This window comes from Dama dama, chromosome 9 (genome assembly GCF_033118175.1).
Source record: "Dama dama isolate Ldn47 chromosome 9, ASM3311817v1, whole genome shotgun sequence".
Taxonomy (NCBI): domain Eukaryota; kingdom Metazoa; phylum Chordata; class Mammalia; order Artiodactyla; family Cervidae; genus Dama; species Dama dama.
This window is the reverse complement of record NC_083689.1, coordinates 104,810,445-104,833,327: the sequence shown is the minus strand read 5'-3', so window position 1 is coordinate 104,833,327 and position 22,883 is coordinate 104,810,445. Positions and strand designations below refer to the sequence as shown.

The window sequence follows — 22,883 nt, the reverse complement described above, 5'->3', positions numbered from 1 at the left end:
TAGCTGCCTCTTGAAAACTGTGGAGCCTGACTTTATACCAAGCCTGATGAGCTGAGGGCAGCTTTTACTCGTGAGGCCTGCCAGGAAAACCTGAAATTGCCCGCAGTGCAGCCCGAAAGATGGATTTGGGCCAAGAGACAGACTTCTTAAAAGCAAGGTAATGCTTTTTTATGACAAGGCGCATCCAGTTTATCCATAATATGAATACATTAAAAGCTGAACTAATGAACTTTTATGTTAATTTTAAACTGTATTTTTCTGATAACATCTCAATGTGTAATCCATCTTAAACATCTGGCTTAGAGGGATCAGTATTTGTTTACTGTTTCTGTTGTTCAGAAATTTTTCACCTTGTAAGTGGAAAATTCATGAGGAAAATCCAGAAACTGACTTTCCAAGCTTCCCTTGTAGTTATCATGTAAACATATGACTTTAACTCCTCCATCTTAGATTCGTATCTTACTGAAGTGGAAAAGAAAGATCCACTTTTGTCTTTGGTTATTATAGATAATTAGATACACTGAGAAAACGCTTTACAACTATCTAAAATGTTGAATAAAAATATTAAAAGCACAAATTTAAAATGAATTGTTGACTAGACAAGAAAATAAGAAGAATTCAAAAGCCAAAAGTCTCTAGTAGTTGAAAAGTTCAGAGAGATAGAAAGAAGTGGGAGGGGAGAGATGGAAGGGGGAAAAAAAAGAAGAAAGGAAAAAGGAAAAGAAAAGTTCAAACCAGTTTTAGCTCTTTGGATAACTGCTGAGGTTCAGTAGAGTTTCTCTTTATTTCTCTCCTCTCTTTCTCATTTATTTTTCCATATGCTAATTTTTGACAATCTTAGGGTTATTGTTTGATACACTGGTCTTACCCTTGTGACACTATCACACATCTCTCATTTTAATAGCGTTTTTACTCTTAAAGTCTGCTTTGTCTGACCTTAGTATATCTACTCCTGTATATATAGAAGAAAGAGCTAGACATACTAAGTATATCTAGCTCTTCTTCATTTAGTGTTTGCTTTGTAGATAACATCATTTAAAACTGAACTAGCAAACATCAAATATCTTGGAATAAGTCTAACACAAAATTTATAAGACTTCCACAAGAAAACTATAAAGTATCACTCAGTGAAATGGAAGAAGACAGAAATAAGTGGAGGAATATTCATGAAATGAGGTGCATTCATGGAATGTCAGAATCCATATTATAAAGATGACAGTTCTCTTCACATTAATACATATTTGTAATATGTAATTTCAAATTACAGATGATTCCTGACTTAAGATAGTTCATCTTATTATATATATATATATATATATATATATATATATATTGCTTTACCATGATAAGAATGTGATGCATATTTAGTAGGAACTGAACTTCAAATTTTGGTCTTTTTCCTGGCTAACATTATCAGGTGTGATATTCTCTTGTGATGCTGGGCGGTGCCAGCAGTCACATCTCCAAGACACTGACACCATCATGGGGGTAAAATCCCCATTCACTTCAAACCAACCTCTTCCCACACAGCCATTCTGTCTTTCAGTATCAGTACAGAATTCAATAAATTACAGGAGATATTCAACACTATTATAAAATAGGCTTTGTGTTCGATGATTTCCCCAAGTGTAGCTTAACATAAGTGTTCTAAGCACATTTAAGCTAGGATAAACTAAGCTATGCTATCAGCAGGTTAGGTGTATTAAGTTCAGTTTGATTTATAATACTTTCAGTTTACCATGAGTGTGGAGACCTAACCCATTGTAAGTTCAGGAAGATCTGTAATCTTTATTTTTTTTTAATCTCTTTCTTTTTAATTTTTCTTTTTGCAGTAACTGTTTATTAGATTAGTAACTTTATATAGCCATGGAAATACTCCAAAATAGTCAAGAGAATTTTTAAGGAAAAAGTTGGAAGATTTATGTCACTGTACAGTAAGACATATAATAAAACTATAGTAATTAGAGCAGTATGTCAATTACCTAATTTATTGTTTTAAATAAAAGTAATATTTTATATATTCATAATACTTTATAGGAGGTTACATAAACAAATGGAATATGTTAATATTCCAAGCATAATAGTATGTATATTTCACTGGCACAAAACATTAAAAGTATGATAGGACTTACTTTTTCTTAAAAGTTTATGTGATTTCATTTTGGCAAATGAGAAAACAGTTTAGTGGTATATTTTAACTATTTTAAATATTCACCTTGGGACAGTTTTATAAAACTACATGTGTTTGATTTCATCAGATATTCTCTTTTGAAAATTAAACAACTATAAATCAAAATATGAAAAATAATATAATAAACATATAGTAAACAGATAATATACCGTGGGCAAGAAGTATACATCAGGGAGAGTAACAGTTACTTAGCAAATAAACTGTTACTGTAATTCCCAAGTTGATTAGTGGAAAATGCCATGGTGCATCAGTGTAAAATCCCATAGATAATAATGCTTTAAAAAAAACCAGTAATATCAGAATGTAAATATAATCAATCAGTTCAGTAAAGATTACTTTACAGAAACGTAAAATCAGCAAGGATGCATGAAATTTGGTGTGTATTATCTGTCAGTTCAGTTCAGTCACTCAGTCATGTCCGACTCTTTGCGACCCCATGAACCTCAGCACGCCAGGCCTCCCTGTCCATCACCAACTCCCGGAGTTTATCCAAACCTATGTTTATTGATGCCATCCAACCATCTCATCCTCTGTCGTCCCCTTCTCCTCCTGCCCTCAATCTTTCCCAGCATCAGGTCTTTTCCAATGAGTCAGCTCTTTGTATCAGGTGGCCAAAGTGTTGGAGCTTCAGCTTCAACATCAGTCCTTCCAATGAACACCCAGGACTCATCCCCTTCAAGATGGACTGGTTGGATCTCCTTGCAGTCCAAGGGATTCTCAAGAGTCTTCTCCAACACCACAGTTCAAAAGCATCCAATCTTTGGTGCTCAGCTTTCTTTATAGTCCAACTCTCACATCCATACATGACTATTGGAAAAACCGTAGCCTTGACTAGACGGACTTTGATGACAAAATAATGTCTCAGCTTTTTAATATGCTGTCTAGGTTGGTCATAACTTTCCTTCCAAGGAGTAAGCATCTTTTAATTTCATGGCTGCAGTCACCATCTGCAGTGATTTTGGAGCCCCAAAAAATAAACTCAGCCACTGTTTCCCCATCTATTATCTGTGACTGTAGTATAAATTGTATATTCCTCTCTGAAAAGAGTATGCTTTATATACACTTACCTAGAAGAATCAATGAGGGTTATGAGTCTAGACCATCAACCTGTCTGCCAACATTATCTTTAATACCTAGTTCACCCACTAATTTATTCTCATTAACTCCATGAATACTTTTTAAACAACTGAGTTTGCAATATATTACATAAAGTATGGGTACTTTATAAAAGACAAGTCAGATATATAACTTGCTGTCTAATAGCTCTTGCAATTATTTTACCTATATATTTGTGTTTTATACAGACATATTAACGTGTACACTACCTGCATTTATATGCATTTTTATCAGGTGATTTGTCTTGATGATTTTGATATTCAGTCATAAGTATGCGTGTGTCTTTGTATGTGTGTGTATAATAGATGGGGTCAATGGGAAAAATTTAACTGAATTGACATACAAATCTAGTATTAAAATGACCCATCTAAAGCCAAAACTGTAAACATGTATCTTTAAAATTTACCAAATATTCTCATATGTTTATAACTAATGAATTCACTGAGGGACTATATGAATACATGCTATAAAATATAGTAAGTGTGTAAACTTTATTTTGACAAATTTTATTTGAAACAGTTGGCTTCTGAAGTGGCATAAACTAGTTCAATATTTTTCCATATGACAACAAAGATAATATGTATGTTAAATTTATTACTTTCAGAATGCATAAAGTGTAAAATTTCTTAGGACTGTATGCTAATAATTATTATTTTATCAATCTACTGCTTTGGGTGAATATTTTAGCTTAATTTTGACCAAAATATATGCCAGAAAATATATATTATATTTCATATGTTACTCCCTACTAAAATCATAATGCTGATTTATTGCTGTGATCACCTATTTAAGGCATGAACAAGACCTATTAAACTCATTCCAGAAGGGAGATTTTTATTATTAACAGATGCATTCTAGCTGGGGAGTCTCACGCTGCTATGAAATATGAGTCTTACTTCACGAGGCATTTATTCACTACGTGTGTGTAAGAACCAAGAGCTGGTTCAGTTCTGGGTTCGGGCTGTATTCTTGGCTCCTGTGGTCATCAGCTCCCGAAGAGATTTGCCTCCCCATGTCCCCGGCGACCTGCCCATTGTTATATTTCTTCCTGTGTAAACACTGTGTTATCAGGGCAGGTGAACGCACTCTCCTCCTCCCTACTTTGCTCTAATAAAATCCCCATTTTTCACAAACAGGAGGACATTCATTTTTCCCGCCTCATTTTTCAAGTACCAAATTATGGCATTTCAAATTTTAAGTAAACAAAAAGTCCAATTTTTCATTGTGACAGAGACAGCATTGATGTATGAACGTGAAATACCAAGTGACTTATTCCTGATGATATTTGAAGAAGCCCCTTGTATTTTTAAAACATGCCAAAATTATTTGTTTTGGCATTTTACTAGAGCCCTTGTTTATGTAAGTTCTTAATCGGCTATGTTTCCTTATCCAGGGTGTAGGTCCTTGTTATAAATTAGAGCCCATCTGCTAAAATCTCCTCATTAGAGGTACAAAGAACAGATAATGCCAAGGACTTCTTACTTAAATAAATCTAATAAGCCTGCAAGCTGTCTTGATAGACTTCCTGTGATCTTGGAAGCAGTAGAAACAATGACAAACATGAAACTTCTATTTTTTTTTTTTTTTAACCTTTCAAGTGAACTGCCTTACTAAGTAAGTCTAGACAATCTCCAAGAGGGACAGAACCTGGTTTTTCATGTGTGGATATCCTGAGAGAGAAAACTAAGTGTCACAGTAATTGCCTTTTCATTTTTGTTCCAGTCACAGGACCATGAGGATGTATTTTGAGAAGAAAGCCTTGTAGCCGTCAACATAATGCTACACCCATCCCTGGCACTGCTGGGCGTGAGTGGACAGTGATAAATGAAGAAGGCTGTAAGAAGCAAGTGTTCACTTTAGGTCTGAGGTTTCTATCTTTCAAGAGTGATCTGCTAGGAACCCAAGGCTTAAAGGGTAGCAAAAAGTGCTCATTATTGCTTTTTTCCATGAGTGTAGGGGAGTGTAGTGATACAGTTCAGTGGTTACAAAGTTAAGATCTAGAGTTAGAATGCAAAACTGTAAGATATTTTCTTTATTCTTGCTTATCCTTTGGAGAGGGGCATCTCTTTAGCTCTAATTTTATGTCTGCATCGGTGTGCAATTGAAATAAGGTGACTGCGCATCTTTAAAGTGAGCAGTTTCTCAAGCTGTGGTGTGTATAGCCACCTGCGAATCTACCACAAGCAAGAGAGTGAACAAACTCATCACAAACCACAGTTTCTTTTTCTTGGTTTGTGTTCCATGTTACCTTCCACTCTGCCTTTATCTGCTTATCCCAAGAAACCACTGCTGTGCTTTCTGTTACTGTGTGATAGGTTAGTTTATATTTTCTGAAATTTTATAAAAATGAAAGTGTACAACATTACAGAAGATATTCAAAAGATATATACATATCTACAACAGAGTATCCATGAGTTTGTTCTCTGTATCTGTGAGTCTGTTTTATATATTTCATGGTAGGACACTGGCTTCTAAACATAATTATTTCAAGAATTATTCATGCTGTATGTAGATTGTATCTTTATTTTTGAATAGGATTCCATTGCATGGGTGCCACACAATAGGTTTTTTTCACCTGTTAACAAGCATTGGGTTGTTTCAAGTATTAACAGTTTTACAAATGAAGCTAATATGAATATTCCTGGACAAGACTGCTCAACAACATAGATTTTTTTTTTTTAAAGAAACATAGTTTATTTACAATGTTACATTAGTTTCTGGTATATAGCATGATGATGCAATTTTTATAGCTTATATTCCACTTAAAGATATTATAAAATAATAGCTATGTGTGTATATATGTATCCCTGTGTTGTTGCCAAATACATCTTGTTGCCTATCTGTTTTATCCATAGTAGTTTGCTTTTCTTAATCCTGTAAACTTACCCTCATCCTCCCATGCCCTCTCAACAGGGTATCCATTGGTTTGTTCTCTATGAGTCTGTTTTGTTACATTCATTTCTGTTATTTTTTAGATTCCACTTATAAGTGAGTAACATGCGTATCTGTATTCCTCTGTCTGACTTATTTCACTAAGCAGATTTCGTAGGTCCATCCACATCGTTGAAAATGACAGAATCTCCCTTTTTATAGCTGAACATATTCTATGTTATACATATACCACATCTTTATCCATTCATCTATTGATGGACACTTGAGTTGCTTCTGTATCATGGCTATTATAAATAATGCTGCTGTGAACACTGGGGCATATGCATTTTTTTCAAGTTGATGTTTTTGAGGTGGTTTGGATGTCTGTCCAGGAGGGGAATTGCTGGATCATATCATAGTTCTATTTGTAGACTTTTGAGGAACCTTCATACTGTTTTCTATAGTGGCTGCACCAATTTACATTGACACTAACAGTGTGTGAAAGTTCCCTTTTCTCCACATCCTCGCCTACATCTGTCATTTTTAGAAATTTGATGAGAGCTATTCTGAGAAGTCTGAGGTGATAGCTCATTTTGGTTTTGAATTTTGTATTTCCCTGTTGATTAGTGATGCTGAATATTTTTTAAAGTGTCTATTGGATATCTGTATTTCTTCTCTTCAAAAATATCTACTGGACTTGGTCCCTTTTTCAATCGGGTTATTTGTTCCTTTGATACTGATTTGTATGAGCTATTTATGTATTTTGGATATTTTACTCCTTATCAGTCATGCAATTTGCAAATATTTTCTTCCATTCTATAAGTTATTTTTTTTTGTTTGTTGACAGTTTCCTTGGCTGTGCTAAAGCTTTTAAGTTTAATTAGGTCCCATTTGTTTATTTTTGCTTTTATTTCTCTTGCCTTAGGAAACAGATACACATAAATATTGCTATGATTTATGTAAATGAGTATCCTGCCTATGTTTTCTTTCTAGATGATTTACAGTTTCAGGCCTTACATTGAGGTTTAAACCCCCTTTGAACTTATTTTTATATATGGTGTGAGAAAATGTTCTAAACTTTTTTTTTTTTAACATAAAGCTGTCTTTTTTCTTCACACCATTTACTAAAAAGACAATCTTTTCTCCATTATATATTCTTCCTTCTGTATTATAGGTCAGTTGACCATAGGCAAATGGGTTTATTTCTTGGATTTCTATTCTATTCTATGTGTTTGTTTCTGTGCCAATACCATGCTGTTTTAATTACTGTAGACTTGTAGTCTGAAATGAGAGAACATGATCCTTCACTTTAGTTCTTCTTTTTCAAGATTGCTTTGACAATCTGGGGTCTTTTGTGGCTCTATATAAATTTTAAGCTATTTTGTTTAAGTTCTGTGAAAAATGTTTTGGGTATTTTGATAGGGGTTGCATTAAATCTGTAGATTGCTTTGGGTTGTATGTACACTTTAACAGTATTCATTCTTCCAAGAACAAAGGATATCTTTCCCTTTCTTTGTAGCATCTTCAGTTTCTCTCATCAGTGTCCTAGAGTTTTCAGAGATAAGTCTGTCACTTTTCTGGTTAACTTTTTCTCTGGAAGTATATTCTCTCTGATGCAATTTTAAGTGAGGTTTGCTTTTGGCTTTCTCTTTCTGATATTTCATTGTTAGTGTATAGAAAAGCAACAGACTGATGTATCTTAGTCTTCTGTCTTGAACTTCAGTGGGTTCATTGTTACTTCTCGTTGCTTTCTGGTGGAAATTGAGGGGTTTTCCAAATGGACTGTCATGCCATATTTGGCTCCAGCTGAGGCCACAGCACACAGTCTCAGGAAGTCAGGCAGCCACCTCAGCAGCCCTCAGTCTGCCGCCCTCCTCCCGTCTTGAGAGCAAGCCAGCACTGCGTCCTCCTCAGGAGTGGGGTTCAGCTTCCCCCGGCTCTTCTCTCAGTCCCACCATCCCTCCCACCAGCCAAGGGAGCTTGTCTTCTCTGTGTCCGTCCCCAGAACTGGGGTGCCCAATATGTGGCTCAAACCACCTGCTCCTTAGGGCGTATCTCCACCCATGCTTCTTCCTTTTTCCATTGAATTCCCTCCCATCAGAACAGCTCCCGATTTAATCACTTCTCTTCCTACCTACCTGATTCCTTGTGGACCTTTCTTGCAGCCCTGGCCGTGCAGGAGTCTTTCTGCCAGTCTCCAGCTAAATTCCGGTGAAAACTGTCCCATGTGTAGAATTGAAATCCATGTCTTCCTTCTTCACTATTTTGATCCAAAGCCAATATACATTTTTTTTTAAAACAGTTTATTCAATATATAGGATTTAAAGTGGGTAGAATACAAGCTAAGTGTATGCTTAACTTTTTTTAGGAGCTGCTAAAATGATCCCTGAAGTGGTTATAATATTTTACATTATCACCAGAAAAGTCCAAGAGTTGCAGTTTCTCCACATCTTTGTCAACACTTGTATGGTAACCTGTTTAACTCTAGTCTTTCTAGCATATTTCAATGAGATATTAATGTATATTTCCCTAGGGTCTAATGAAGTAGAACATCTTATCGTGTGTATGTTTTTCTCTTTGTCTTCTATGGTCTGTTTTAATGTTTTGTTATTTCTTATTAGGTTGAGATTGTTCTTATAGGTTTCAACTTTATTATAAACATAAATACATTATCAGATGTATGCCTCACAAATTTCTTTTTCCCCCACAGCTTGTGACATGGCTTTTCACTCATTTAACATTGTCTTTCAAAGAATTTTTCTAAATTTGTTATATCACAATTATATATATATATGTACATATTATATATATGTATGTATATAATATATATATTTATATATATATCTAAATTTGTTGTATCACAATTATATATATGTGTGTGTATATATATATATATATATATATATACATATACATATATATATGAATTATATATATATATGGGCTTCCTGGTGGATCAGCTGGTAAAGAATCCATCCACAATGTGGGAGACCTGGGTTTGATGCCTAGGTTGGGAAGATTCCCCTGGAGAAGGGAAAGGCTACCCAATCTAGTATTCTGGCCTGGAGAATTCCATGGCCTACAGTCCATGTGGTCTCAAAGAGTCAGACAAAAGTGAGTGACTTTCATCTATCTATCATCTATCTATCTATCATCTATCTATCTATCTACCTATCTATCCATCCATCCATCCCTCTATCCATCTATCTATCCATTCATCCATCCATCCATCTATCTATCTATCCATCTATCCACCCTCATAAGCCTCCCTCTCCCTTCCCATCCCACTCCTCTAGGTCACCACAGAGCAGCAGGCTGGGTTGGCTGTATTACATAGCAGCTTCCCACTAGCTATCTCAGTTTTATTAGGTTTTTGCATTTCTAATCAATTTGTCAGTTCAGTTGTTTAGTCACTCAGTTGTGTCCAACTCTTTGTGATCCCATGGACTTCAGCATGCCAAGGCTCCCTATCCATCACCAACTCCCGGAGTCCACCCAAACCCAGGTCCATCGAGTCACTGATGCCATCCAACCATCTCATCCTCTCTCATCCCCTTCTCCTCCTGCCTCCAGTCCCTCCCAGCATCAGGGTCTTTTCAAATGAGTCAGCTCTATGCATCAGGTGACCAAAGTATTGGAGTTTCAGCTTCAACATCAGTCCTTCCAATGAACACCCAGGACTGATCTCTTTTAGGATGGACTGGTTGGATCACCTTGCAGTTCAAGGGACTGTCAAGAGTCTTCTCCAACATCACAGTTCAAATGCATCAATTCTTCGGTGTTCAGCTTTCCTTATAGTCCAACTCTCACATCCATACATAACCACTGGAAAATCCATAGCCTTGACTAGATGGACCCTTGTTGGTAAAGTAATGTCTCTGCTTTTCAATATGCTGTCTAGGTTGGTCATAACTTTCCATTCCAAGGAGTAAGCATCTTTTAATATCATGGCTACAATCACCATCTGCAATGATTTTGGAGCCCCCAAAAATAAAGTTAACACTGTTTCCACTGTTTCCCCATCTATTTCCCATGAAGTGATGGGACCAGAAGGCATGATCTTAGTTTTCTGAATGTTAAGCTTTAAGCCAACTTTTTCACTCTCCTCTTCACTTTCATCAAGAGGCTTTTTAGTTCCTCTTCACTCTCTGCCATAAGGGTGGTGTCATATGCATATCTGAGGCTATTAATATTTCTCCCAACAATCTTGATTCCAGCTTGTGCTTCCTTCAGCCCAGCATTTCTCATGATGTACTCTGCATACAAGTTAAATAATCAGGGTGACAATACACAGCCTGATGTACTCCTTTTCCTATTTGGAACCAGTCTGTTTTTCCATGTCCAGTTCTAACTATTGCTTCCTGACCTGCATACAGGTTTCTCAAGAGGCAGGTCAGGTGGTCTGGTATGCCCATCTCTTTCAGAATTTTCTACAGTTTATTGTGATCCACACAGTCAAAGGCTTTGGTATAGTCAATAAAGCAGAAATAGATGTTTTTCTGGCTTTCTCTTTTCGATGATCCAGCGGATGTTGGCAATTTGATCTCTGGTTCCTCTGCCTTTTCTAAAGCCAGCTTGAACATCTGGAAGTTCACAGTTCATGTATTGCTGAAGCCTGGCTTGGAGAATTTTGAGCATTACTTTACTAGCATGTGAGATGAGTGCAATTGTGTGGTGGTTTGAGCATTCTTTGGCATTGCCTTTCTTTGGTATTGGAATGAAAACTGACTTTTCCAGTCCTGTGGCCAGTGCTGAGTTTTCCAAATTTGCTGGCATACTGAGTGCAGCATTTTCACAGTGTCATCTTTCTGGATTTGAAATAGCTCAACTGGAATTCCATCACCTCCACTAGCTTTGTTCAGAGTGATGCTTCCTAATGCCCATTTGACTTCACATTCCAGGATATCTGGCTCTAGGTGAGCAGTCACACCATTGTGATTATCTGGGTCGTGAAGATCTTTTTTGTACAGTTCTTCAGTGTATTCTTGCCACCTCTTGTTAATATCTTCTGCTTCTGTTAGTTCCATACCATTTCTGTCCTTTATTGAGCCCATCTTTGCATGAAATGTTCCTTTATATCTATAATTTTCTTGAAGAGATCTCTAGTCTTTCCCATTCTATTGTTTTCCTCTATTTCTTTGCATATGTGTTTATGTAGATACATATGTATATCTTTGTAGAGAGGGAGAGAGAAATTTATTGTGAAGAATTGTTTTACTTAATTGCAGGGGATAGACTATAAAATCTTAAATCTGTATGTAGTGTTGGCAGGATGGAAACTGGGATAGGACTCTATGACGCAGTCTTGAGAAAGAATTTCTTCATCTTCAAGAAACCTCCGTTTTTGCTCTTAAACACAAATTGATTGGATTCAACTAATTGAATGAGGCCTACTCACATTGTCTAGGGTAATCCCATTTACTTAAGTTCAAGTGATTATAGTTGTTAAGCAGACACACAAAATGCCTTCACAGCAAACACCTAGATTGGTGTTTGGTCAATAACTGGTGTGATAGCCTAGCCAAACTGACACATAATGTTAATCATACCATCATTCCTCATGAAATCACAGTAGTTTCTGTGGGCTCTTCAGATGTTAGAAAAGAATTTCTGTACTACCTTTTTAAAAAAAATGAACCCTTATTGTAAGTTGTATTAGTTCAAACTTCTGTTGTATTTTTTCCTTTAAAAAAAGATTTTAAGATCTAAAAAGTAGTTTAAAAAATTGTTGAATTTTTGTATGTGAAATGACTTATTTAAATACAGCAATAATACTAAGTTAGAAAGTATTACTCTTATTTCTAAACATACAGAGTAAAATAAACATTAAATATCATATTGTGGGCTGTGTGATAATATATATTAAACTAAGACTTAGAGCTTGTAACTTGTGCAAAAATGATATAGCTTCTACATGTGATGTTTCTGGGTTCAATCCTTACTGGTCCCACTATGGTAGATTGTATTTTCCAAAGATGGGCTTTATGATTGCTCTAGTATCAGATGCTTTTCACAAATATTGCTGCTAATCGTAAAGAGGGGATTATCTGAATTTAAGTGGACATCTGATTTGCTTGTAACTAACAGGATGCTTCTGAAATGATACTGCATGACTTTGTATATGCAGTCATAAATGAAGCATCTTCTGCCTTGATCACCAGAATCTTCATTCTTACATCTTGTGCAGTATTACCACCCTGATACTGTGATGCATTGAAAGCTCCAACTATCATATGTTGAGATCCTCATGGAGATATCCTAGAATAATAGTGAAGATAGAGATCTCCAGCCCCCTCTGATGCATAAAACAGTTTGACTGCAAACATCTGAGATACATGAACCAGAACTACACAAATGAGTCCTGTTAAGAACTGTGAAGATACACTACATCTGTCTTCCAAAATTCATTGCTATCCAAACAGCCTCAAAAAAAATAAAAATGAAAAACTAAATAAATAGTATGTAACAAAATTGTCAATGCCTCTTTCATAGAAGGTGTGCAGAAATGCAATAGACATGGAAAATTGTCTCCCAAAAAATGCTTCCAAATTTCAGACCCACAGATACTGAAAGAGGTAATAAAATCAAATAAAGTATTGCTTTAAATCATTAAGTTTGGGGCTGGTTTTTAGACTACAGCAATAAGTGAAATACTACCACAGAGATCTTAACAATTGACACCAAGAACCTAAAAGAACATATTCAAAAAAAGGTTAACTTTAGATGGGAAGATGGAGCTAAAAAGGTTTAAAAATTATTCAGAACCCAAGGTATATTCAAAATAGAATATTACATTATCATATCACAAGTAATTCCATAGTACAATGGAAATGGGAGGAAAGGAAAATCAAGTCAAGTACAATGCAGAAATTCAAAATAAGTTAATCAGATTTCACTCAGCTATGCTTGCTCTAACAAATTATCACAGAATTGATGGCTTAAAAAAAAGATAAATGTATTCTAATTCTAGAGGCCAGATATCCAAAACCAGTATCAATAGGCTAAAATCAAGGCTTGGCAGGACCCGCATGTCTCCACAGGCTCTAGAAGAGATTCCATTTCTTGCTTCGTAAAGAGTCCAGAAACTGCTGCATTATTTATTTTGTGGCCTTACCATTAGCATCTCTGACTCTACATTAAATAACCTTACCTTCCCTTTTGTATGTAATCTTCCCTTTTGTGTGTAATCTTCCTCTGCTCCTATCTCATAGGGTAATGGTATTTAGGACCCACCTGTTTAGGATAATCTGCCCATGTCAAGATTCTTCATCTAATCATATCCGTGTAGAGTTGGTGAAGGACAGGGAAGCCTGGTACGCTGCAGTCCCTGGGGTTGCAAAGAGTTGGACACGACTGAGTGACTGAACAATAAGACCCTTTTTCCATATAAGGTGACATTCACAAATTCCAGGAATTAAGATCTGATATATTTGGGATGCATCATTCTACCTACTGCAAAAGCTATTTTTTTTCAGCTATTGCAATGAAAATGCTGCAAAACAAACAGAACCAAATCCTCAGCTATATGAACCAGTCATTTCTTCTGGGTTCACCCGGGTTAGGCAGACACTGGATTTATTGCCTTTAGGTGTGCTCTATCTATATAACAAGTGGTAAAAACTTCAAGGCCAGTTCTCCTTCCCAGCACAATTGCAAAACTATCACTTCTGTTTGTACTCATGGAGGACACTTTTCAAGAGAAGCTGAACTAGAGAAAGAATATATAGAAATAACATTTTAGTGTGCCCAGTGAAAAACCCCTGGTGGTTCAGGTGATAAAGATTCTGCTTGCAATGGAGGAGACCTGGGTTCGATCCTTGGGTTGGGAAGATCCCTTGGAGAAGGGAATGGTTACCCACTCCAGTATTCTTGTCTGGAGAATTTCATGGACAGGGGAGCCTGGTGGGCTAGTCCACAGGGTCATAGAGTCAGATACAACTCAGAGACTAACACTTTCACTTTAAATGAAAAACCCAGCTGTTCAGTGAATTATTTCATGTCAATCCTACCAGTCAATATACACTACCCATACCAAGCTTCTAATATTTTACAACTTTACTTTAAAAAATGAACATGCACATCCATGTAACAAATGTAACACTCTGGTACAGAACAGTAATGGTAAGTGAGGTTGTGTATGTGTACCAACAGGAGATGTATGGAAACTCTCTACTTTCTGTTCAGTTTTGCTGTAAATCTAAAACTGCTCTAAAAATAAAGCTTATTAATTATAGTTTTTAGGATGTCTTTATTTCATCTGATCTTTTTCTTAATGTCTCTCTTGCCTTAAGTCTTTATTCAAATTACTAGAGGTTCTTGGGGGCCTAATCTTTTTTTTTTAAATTAATCAGCAAACCATGCCCTAAGAAGTACAAAGCACTCCCTGTCATTAAACCACTTTGTCCTTACACAAGACAAGGGTAGCAGAAATCCTCCTGAGAATGTGTGAAGCAGTGACGTGATCCTCTCAGAGAGGATGACTCTGTTCTCATCCAGGTCAGTATAAAGATTTATGGAACAAACCACCAAAGTTGAAGTCAGTGATACTAATAAATGGAACTCCATCTTTAGTGAAGACTGAGTACCTCAATATCTCAAAACACAAAGTGTCCCTATTTAATATCCTTCAAATCCCTCCTTTCCCACTGAGTGAATACTTGTAAAGTAAGAGTGCATTATACTTGCCATGAAACATCATTGTCTTTCAATTTGATGATAAAAATTGCATGCATGCTCTAGCAACCTGACTGATAACCAGAAAACTTTCCTCTAGAGTCTTACCTGTAGAGAGATAAGATTAGTCATAGTAGATACAGACAGGGTATTAATGGGTTTTTCCATCCCCCTTCATGGCTCCTTTTCACAATCGTAATTAAAGAAGCCAAACAGGAGTAACGTATGGCACCTTGCCCAATCATGTCCAACTCTCTGCAACCCAATGGACTGCGACACACAGGGCTCCCTGTCCCTCACCATCTCCCAAGGTTTGCCCAAGTTCATGTCCATTGCATCCGTGATGCCATCCATTTGTTCGTAATGGCATTTTACTAACAGACAAATCACACAACTTGTTAAGAGAGTTCCAAACTTAGAATATATTCTTTGAAAAGGCAATAGGTTTAAGCTAACAGTCACAACAATAGTGAAAGGAATATTTTTAAATGAGTATTCTTTGAGAACTTTACATTGTATAATGTTTTAAAAAGGAAATATTGACAACTTTTTTTTTTCCATTTATTTTTATTAGTTGGAGGCTATTTACTTTACTATATTGTAGTGGGTTTTGTCATACATTGACATGAATCAGCCATGGAGTTACATGTATTCCCCATCCCGATCCCCCCTCCCACCTCCCTCCCCACCCGATCCCTCTGGGTCTTCCCAGTGCACCAGGCCTGAGCACTTGTCTCATACATCCCACCTGGGCTGGTGATCTGTTTCACCATAGATCATATACATGTTTCGATGCTGTTCTCTCAAAACATCCCACCTTCGCCTTCTCCCACAGAGTCCAAAAGTCTGTTCTGTACATCTGTGTCTCTTTTTCTGTTTTGCATATAGGGTTCTCATTACCATCTTTCTAAATTCCATATATATGTGTTAGTATGCTGTAATGTTCTTTATCTTTCTGGCTTACTTCACTCTGTATAATGGGCTCCAGTTTCATCCATCTCATTAGAACTGATTCAAATGAATTCTTTTTAATGGCTGAGTAATATTCCATGGTATATATGTACCACAGCTTCCTTCTCCATTCATCTGCTGATGGGCATCTAGGTTGCTTCCACGTCCTGGCTATTATAAACAGTGCTGTGATGAACATTGGGGTGCACGTGTCTCTTTCAGATCTGGTTTCCTCAGTGTGTATGCCCAGAAGTGGGATTGCTGGGTCATATGGCAGTTCTATTTCCAGTTTTTTAAGGAATCTCCACACTGTTCTCCATAGCGGCTGTACTAGTTTGTATTCCCACCAACAGTGTAAGAGGGTTCCCTTTTCTCCACACCCTCTCCAGCATTTATTGCTTGTAGACTTTTGGATGGCAGCCATCCTGACTGGCGTGTAATGGTACCTCACTGTGGTTTTGATTTGCATTTCTCTAATAATGAGTGATGTTGAGCATCTTTTCATGTGTTTGTTAGCCATCTGTATGTCTTCTTTGGAGAAATGTCTGTTTAGTTCTTTGGCCCATTTTTTGATTGGGTCATTTATTTTTCTGGAATTGAGCTGCAGGAGTTGCTTGTATATTTTTGAGATTATTCCTTTGTCTGTTGCTTTGTTTGCTATTATTTTCTCCCAATCTGAGGGCTGTCTTTTCACCTTGCTTATAGTTTCCTTTGTTGTGCAAAAGTTTTTAAGTTTCATTAGGTCCCATTTGTTTATTTTTGCTTTTATTTCCAATATTCTGGGAGGTGGGTCACAGAGGATCCTGCTGTGATTTATGTCGGAGAGTGTTTTGCCTATGTTCTCCTCTAGGAGTTTTATAGTTTCTGGTCTTACATTTAGATCTTTAATCCATTTTGAGTTTATTTTTGTGTATGTGTTAGAAAGTGTTCTAGTTTCATTCTTTTACAAGTGGTTGACCAGTTTTCCCAGCACCACTTGTTAAAGAGGTTATCTTTTTTCCATTGTATATCCTTGCCTCCTTTGTCAAAGATAAGGTGTCCATAGGTTCGTGGATTTATCTCTGGGCTTTCTATTCTGTTCCATTGATCTATATTTCTGTCTTTGTGCCAGTACCACACTCTCTTGATGACTGTGGCTTTGTAGTATAGAGTATTGACAACTTTTAAAAGTTAACCTTGTATGGAAGATAAGCATCCTGGGTGTTTATTTCATGCTTCCATTATGAATTCACAATGTTTCTTATCTTAGTGCCTAGCACTGTGCCGGAAGTTGGATAATAAACTCAAATGGACAAAGTTCAGCAGTGATTTGCTTTCTGAGAAAATAAAGGGCAGCTATGGAGTTTTGTATTTCAGTAGGCCTCTGCTATCCACTGAAAGAAAAGTAGCATACTGTGAGTGAAAGCTTTAAATGCAGGCTTCAGATCATTAATACTGCATTTTCACTTTTGATTTGAAGGTGAGATGATGTTATTATTATTATTATTAATGCAAGGAAGATAGGCAGTCAAAGAGAGTACTAGAGTGAAATTTACTGAAATTGAAAGCTATAATAATATTACTATTACTAGTTTACTTTCTTATAATGAATGATTCAAAAAGAAAATCTGCCTTTTGGAATCTAATTTCAGTTAATGCAAATGCGTGGCCAGATTTCTTCTTAGGAACCTAGCACAGATTCTATTGAAGGCGTAATAAAAGTTATCAGGAATATACACATTTGGATTCTGAGGTCATAATTTTGTTCCAAAAGAAACTATAGGCAGAGATTTTCTTTCCATGCACAGAATGCAAAAAGGCAAAGGAGTGATGAGAGATAAAAGAAAATAGCATGAATCTAACTGGGGAAAATATTTCCCTTAGTCTCTCCCAAAACCGTAGACTCTGAAATTCTAAGTCAGTATTGAATCCATAGATAGCACTCTATATCATAGACTGAAAAGCATTTCTTTGCCAGAATCATTGAATATGTTCTCTTGAAAGAAGGAGACCTTTGTAGGCAAAGTGATGCCTCAGTTTCTTATCCTGTTGTTTTTTTTTTTTTTTCGGTTTACATTACCTTTCTTTTTTCTTTTGTGTCTTTTTAAAAATTCATTTAGTTTTTAATTGAAGGATAATTGCTTTACAGGATTTTGTTGTTTTCTGTGAAACATCAACATGAATCACCCATAGGTATACATGGATCTCCTCACTCATGAAACTTCCTCCCATCTCCCTCCCCATCCGCCCCCGCCCCCAGGTTGATACAAAGCCCCTGTTTGACTTTCCTGAGCCAGATAGCAAATTCCCGCTGGCTATCTATTTTACAAATGGTGGTGTAAATTTCCATGTTACTTTCTCCATACATCTCACCCTCTCCTCCCCTCTCCCCCACATCCGTAAGTCTGTTCTCTATGTCTGTTTCAACGTTGCTGCCTTGAAGATAAATTCATCAATACCATCTTTCTAGATTCCAGATATATGTGTTAGACTATGATATTTCTCTTTCTTTTTCTGAATTCATTCTGTATAACAGGCTCTAAGTTCATCCATCTCATTAGAACTGACTCAAATTAATTCCTTTGTATGGCTGAGAAGTATTCCATTGTGTATGTGTATCACTACTTCTTTATCCATTCATCTGTCGATGGACATCTAGGTTGCCTCCGTGTTCTCACTATTGCAAATAGTGCTGCAATGAACATTGGGGTACATGTGTCTTTTTCAGTTTTGGTTTCCTCGGGGTATATGCCTAGGAGTGGGATTGCTGAGTCATCTGTGGTTTTATTCCTAGTTTTTTAAGGAATCTCCATACCGCCTTCCATAGTGACTGTATCAATTTACTTTCGCACCCAAAACCTATACTAGCATAAGTAGTGTTAGTCACTCAGTTGTGTCTGATTCTTTGTGACTATAGGCCACCAGGTTCCTCTGTCTATGGAATTCTCCAGGCAAGAATAAGGGAGTGGGTTACCATTAACTTCTCCAGGGGTTCTTCCCAACCCAGGAATTTAATCCATGTATTCTGCATTGCAGGCAGATTTACTGTCTGAATCACCAGGAAGTCCACCCAAAACCAATGGGATGCAGTAAAGGCAGTTCTAAGAGGGAAGCTTATAGCAATACAATCCTACCTCAACAAGAAAAACCATCAAATGGACAACCTAACTTTACACTTAAAACAACCAGAAAAAGAAGAACAAAAACCCCCAAAATTAGCAGAAGGAAAGAAATCATAAAGATCAGAGCAAAAATAAATGAAAAAGAAATTAAAAAATAGTAAAGATTAATAAAAAACAAAAGCTGGTTCTTTGAGAAGATAAACAAAATTGACAAACCTTTAACCAGACTCATCAAAAAAAAAAAAAAGAGAAGAATCAAATCAACAAAGTCAGAAATGAAAAAGGAGACGTTACAGCAGGCAATGGCTCTGCTTCCTAACACGCTGTCTAGGTTTGTCATAGCTTTTCTTCCAAGGAGCAAGTGTCTTTTAACTTTATGGCTGCAGTCACCCTCTAGTGATTTTGGAGTCCAAGAAGAGAAAATCTGTTACTGTTTCTACTTTTTCCCCATCTATTTGCCATGAAGGGATGGGACAGGATGCCATGAACTTAGTTTCTTGAATGCTGAGTTTTAAACCAGCTTTTTCACTCTCCTCTTTCAACTTCATCAAGAGGTTCTTTAGTTCCTCTTCAGTTTGTGTTATTAGAGTGGTATCATCAGCATATCTTTAGTTGTTAATATTTCTCCTGACAATCTTGATTCCAGCTTGTGATTCATCCAGCCTGGCATTTTGCCTGATATATTCTGCGTAAAAGTTAAATAAGCAGAGTGACAGTAGACGGCCTTGATGTACTCCTTTCCTAACTCTGAACCAGTCAGTTATTCGATGTCCTGTTCTAACTGTACCTTTCTGACATGCATGTTGTTTTCTCAGGAGGCAGGTAGATCATCTGGGAGTACCATCTCTTTAAGAATCTTCCAAATTTGGTTGTGACCCACACAGTCAAAAGCATCAGCGTCATCAATAAAGCAGAAGTAGATGTTTTTCTGGAACTTCCTTGCTTTCTCTGTGATTCAATGGATGTTGGCAATTTGATCTCTGCTTCCTCTGTCTTTTCTAAACTCAGCTTGTGCATCTGGAAGCTTTCGGATCATGTACTATTGAAACCTAGCTTGAATGATTTTGAGCATTTCCTTGCCACCACGTGAAATGAGTGAAACTATCTGGTATTTTGAACATCCTTTTGGCACTGCCCTTCTTTGGGATTGGAATGAAAACAGACATTTTCCAGTCCTCCTGCCTCTGTTAGGTCCTTGATATTTCTGTCCTTTATTGTGCCCATCTTTGCATGAAATAGTCCCTCAGTATCTCTAATTTTCTTGAAGACATGTCTAATCTTTCCCATTCTGTATTTTCCTTTATTTGAGCCTTTAGGTTTACTATTTTCTCAATATCTCTTACATTCTGCCATGTATGTAAAAGTGCTATGTTAATAAAAAAGGGATGTCCCAGGGGGCTCAGTGACAAAGAATCTGCATGCCAATGCTGAAGACATGGGTGCAATCCCTGGATCACTAGGATCCCCTGGAGAAGGAAATGGGAATCCAGTCCAGCATTCTTGCCTGGAAAATTCCATGGACGGAGGAGCTCAGACGGCTATAGCCCATGGGGTTGCAAAGAGTCAGACATGACTTAGCAAAAGAGTATGCATGCATACAATAAATTAAATAATATAAATGAACACAGGAGAAAGGATCTTGTGTGGTAACACCTGAAAGTTATCATTTTATAAAATCTTAAAGTTGTATACACATTGTAAACTGTGCCTTTTATTTCTTATTCTTTGGGGGAAAAGTCTTTCTAAAAAAAAGATTTTCTATACTTTTTCATTTAGGAATTGAGTACAACCAGTTTATCCTAAAGGAAGTCAGTCCTGAATATTCATTGGAAGGACTGATGCTGAAGCTGAAACTCCAATACTTTGGCCACCTGATGCGAAGAACTGACTCATTGGAAAAGACCCTGATTCTAGGAAAGATTGAAGGCGGGAGAAGAAGGGTACGACAGAGGATAAAATGGTTGGATGGCATCACGGACTCAATGGACATGAGTTCGAGTTAACTCCGGGAGTTGGTGATGGACAGGGAGGCCTGGCGTGCTGCAGTCCATGGGATCGCAAAGAGTCGGACACGACTGAGCGACTGAACTGAACAACATTATAAAGAAAACATATCATGTACAAATTATATGCATTTTCTTTAGATTTTTACTGTTCTCTATAGAGTTGGGGTAATTTTTTTTTATTATTATTGAGGTAATATTGGTTAAAACTTTTGTTTCCTGTGTATATTATAATTTATCCTCTGAATGCACTACAGTATGGAGCTACAGAGGTCTAATTTCCATTTGTCATTATACAGTAGGCTCCCGTTACCCATTTTGCCCAGGCCCCACCCTTTCCCCTCTGGTAACTACCAAATTTTTGTCTATATTTATGTGTTTGTTTTGTTCTGTTTACTTTGTTTTTTAAAAGTATTTCACATAAGAATGACATCATATCGTGTTTGTCTTTCTCTGACTCATTTCACTTAAAATAATGTCCCCACAATCATCCATGTAGCCACAAGTGCCAAGAATTCATCTTTTTATGTTTGAGTAGGAGAAGGCAATGGCATCCCACTCCAGTGCTCTTGCCTGGAGAATCACATGGACGGAGGAGCCTGGTGGGCTGCGGTCCACGGGGTCACTAAGAGTCGGACACGACTGAGTGACTTCACTTTCACTTTTCACTCTCATGCATTGGAGAAGGAAATGGCAACCCACTCCAGTGTTCTTGCCTGGAGAATCCCAGGGACGGGGGAGCCTGGTGGGCTGCCGTCTGTGGGGTCGCACAGAGTCGGACACGACTGAAATGGCTTAGCAGCAGCCACTGTATGTGTGTACTGCATCTTTATCCATTCATCCATAAACGAGCACTCATGTTGTTTCCGTATCTTGGCTACTATAAATAATACCTGCCCTGATGAACAGAAGGGTGCACATATATTTTCTAATTAGAATTTCCCTGTTCTTCAGATAAATACCCAGAACTGGAATCACTGGCTCATATAGTAATTCTCTTATTAATTTTTGAGACGTCTCCATACTGTTTTCCGTGGTACTTGTGCCAATTCACATTCCCATCAACAATGTATGTTTTAGGGTTCCCTTTTCTCCTGTGTCCATTTCAACACTTATTATAGTTTGTCTTTCTGATCATAGCCATTCTAACAGGAGTGAGGCTATATCTCATTGTGGTTTTGATTTGCATGTCCCTAATAATTAGTGATGTTAATCATTTTTCATGTACCAGTTGACCATTTACAAGTCTTCTTTCAAAAAAAAAGTATATATATATATATATTATATAAATAATCGTGGGATATATGATTTGCAAATATCTTTTCTCATTTACTATGTTGTATTTTCATTTAGCTGATGGCTTTCTTTTTGTTGTGAAGAAGCATTTTATTTTGATGTAACCCCATTTATGTATTTTTACTTTTGTTTCCCTTGCCTCTTTTTCTTCTAACCATTTTATTGTTTTAGGCTTTACAATCAAATCTTTAATCCATTCTGGGTAATTTGTGTATATGAGGTCTAGATTCATTCATTTGTATATAGCTATCCAGTTTTCCCAACACCATTTATTAAAGAGACTTTCCTTTTATTCATTGTGTGTTCTTTGGTCTTTTGTTTACAATTAATTGTACACATTTGCATGGGTTTATTTCTGAGCTTTAAATTCTGTTCCATCAACCTGTCTGTTTTTTTGCCAGTGCCATGCTATTATGATTACTATTGATTTGTAGTATAATTGAAACCAGAAAATGTGATACTCACTTCCCATAGTTTGTTTTTTTTAGTTAGGATTGCTTTGGATGTTCAGAGTTATTGTGGCTCCATACAAATTTTAGGATTTTTTAATTTTATTTCTGTGAAAAATGTCATTGGAATTTTGATAGTATTTCATTGAATATGTAGATTGTGTTACATATTATGAACTTTTAAATAATGCTAACTCTTCCAATACATGGGCATGAACTTTCTTACCATTTA

General features: G+C 36.7%; 1 long non-coding RNA gene across 1 annotated transcript; it reads left to right on the top strand.

The window, feature by feature from the left end:
* Positions 1-8: 8 nt before the first annotated feature.
* Positions 9-22,128, top strand: LOC133061508 (uncharacterized). Its single transcript, XR_009694005.1, has 3 exons — positions 9-157; positions 5,030-5,167; positions 20,680-22,128. It is a non-coding gene; the product is annotated as an uncharacterized LOC133061508 (long non-coding RNA).
* Positions 22,129-22,883: the final 755 nt, after the last annotated feature.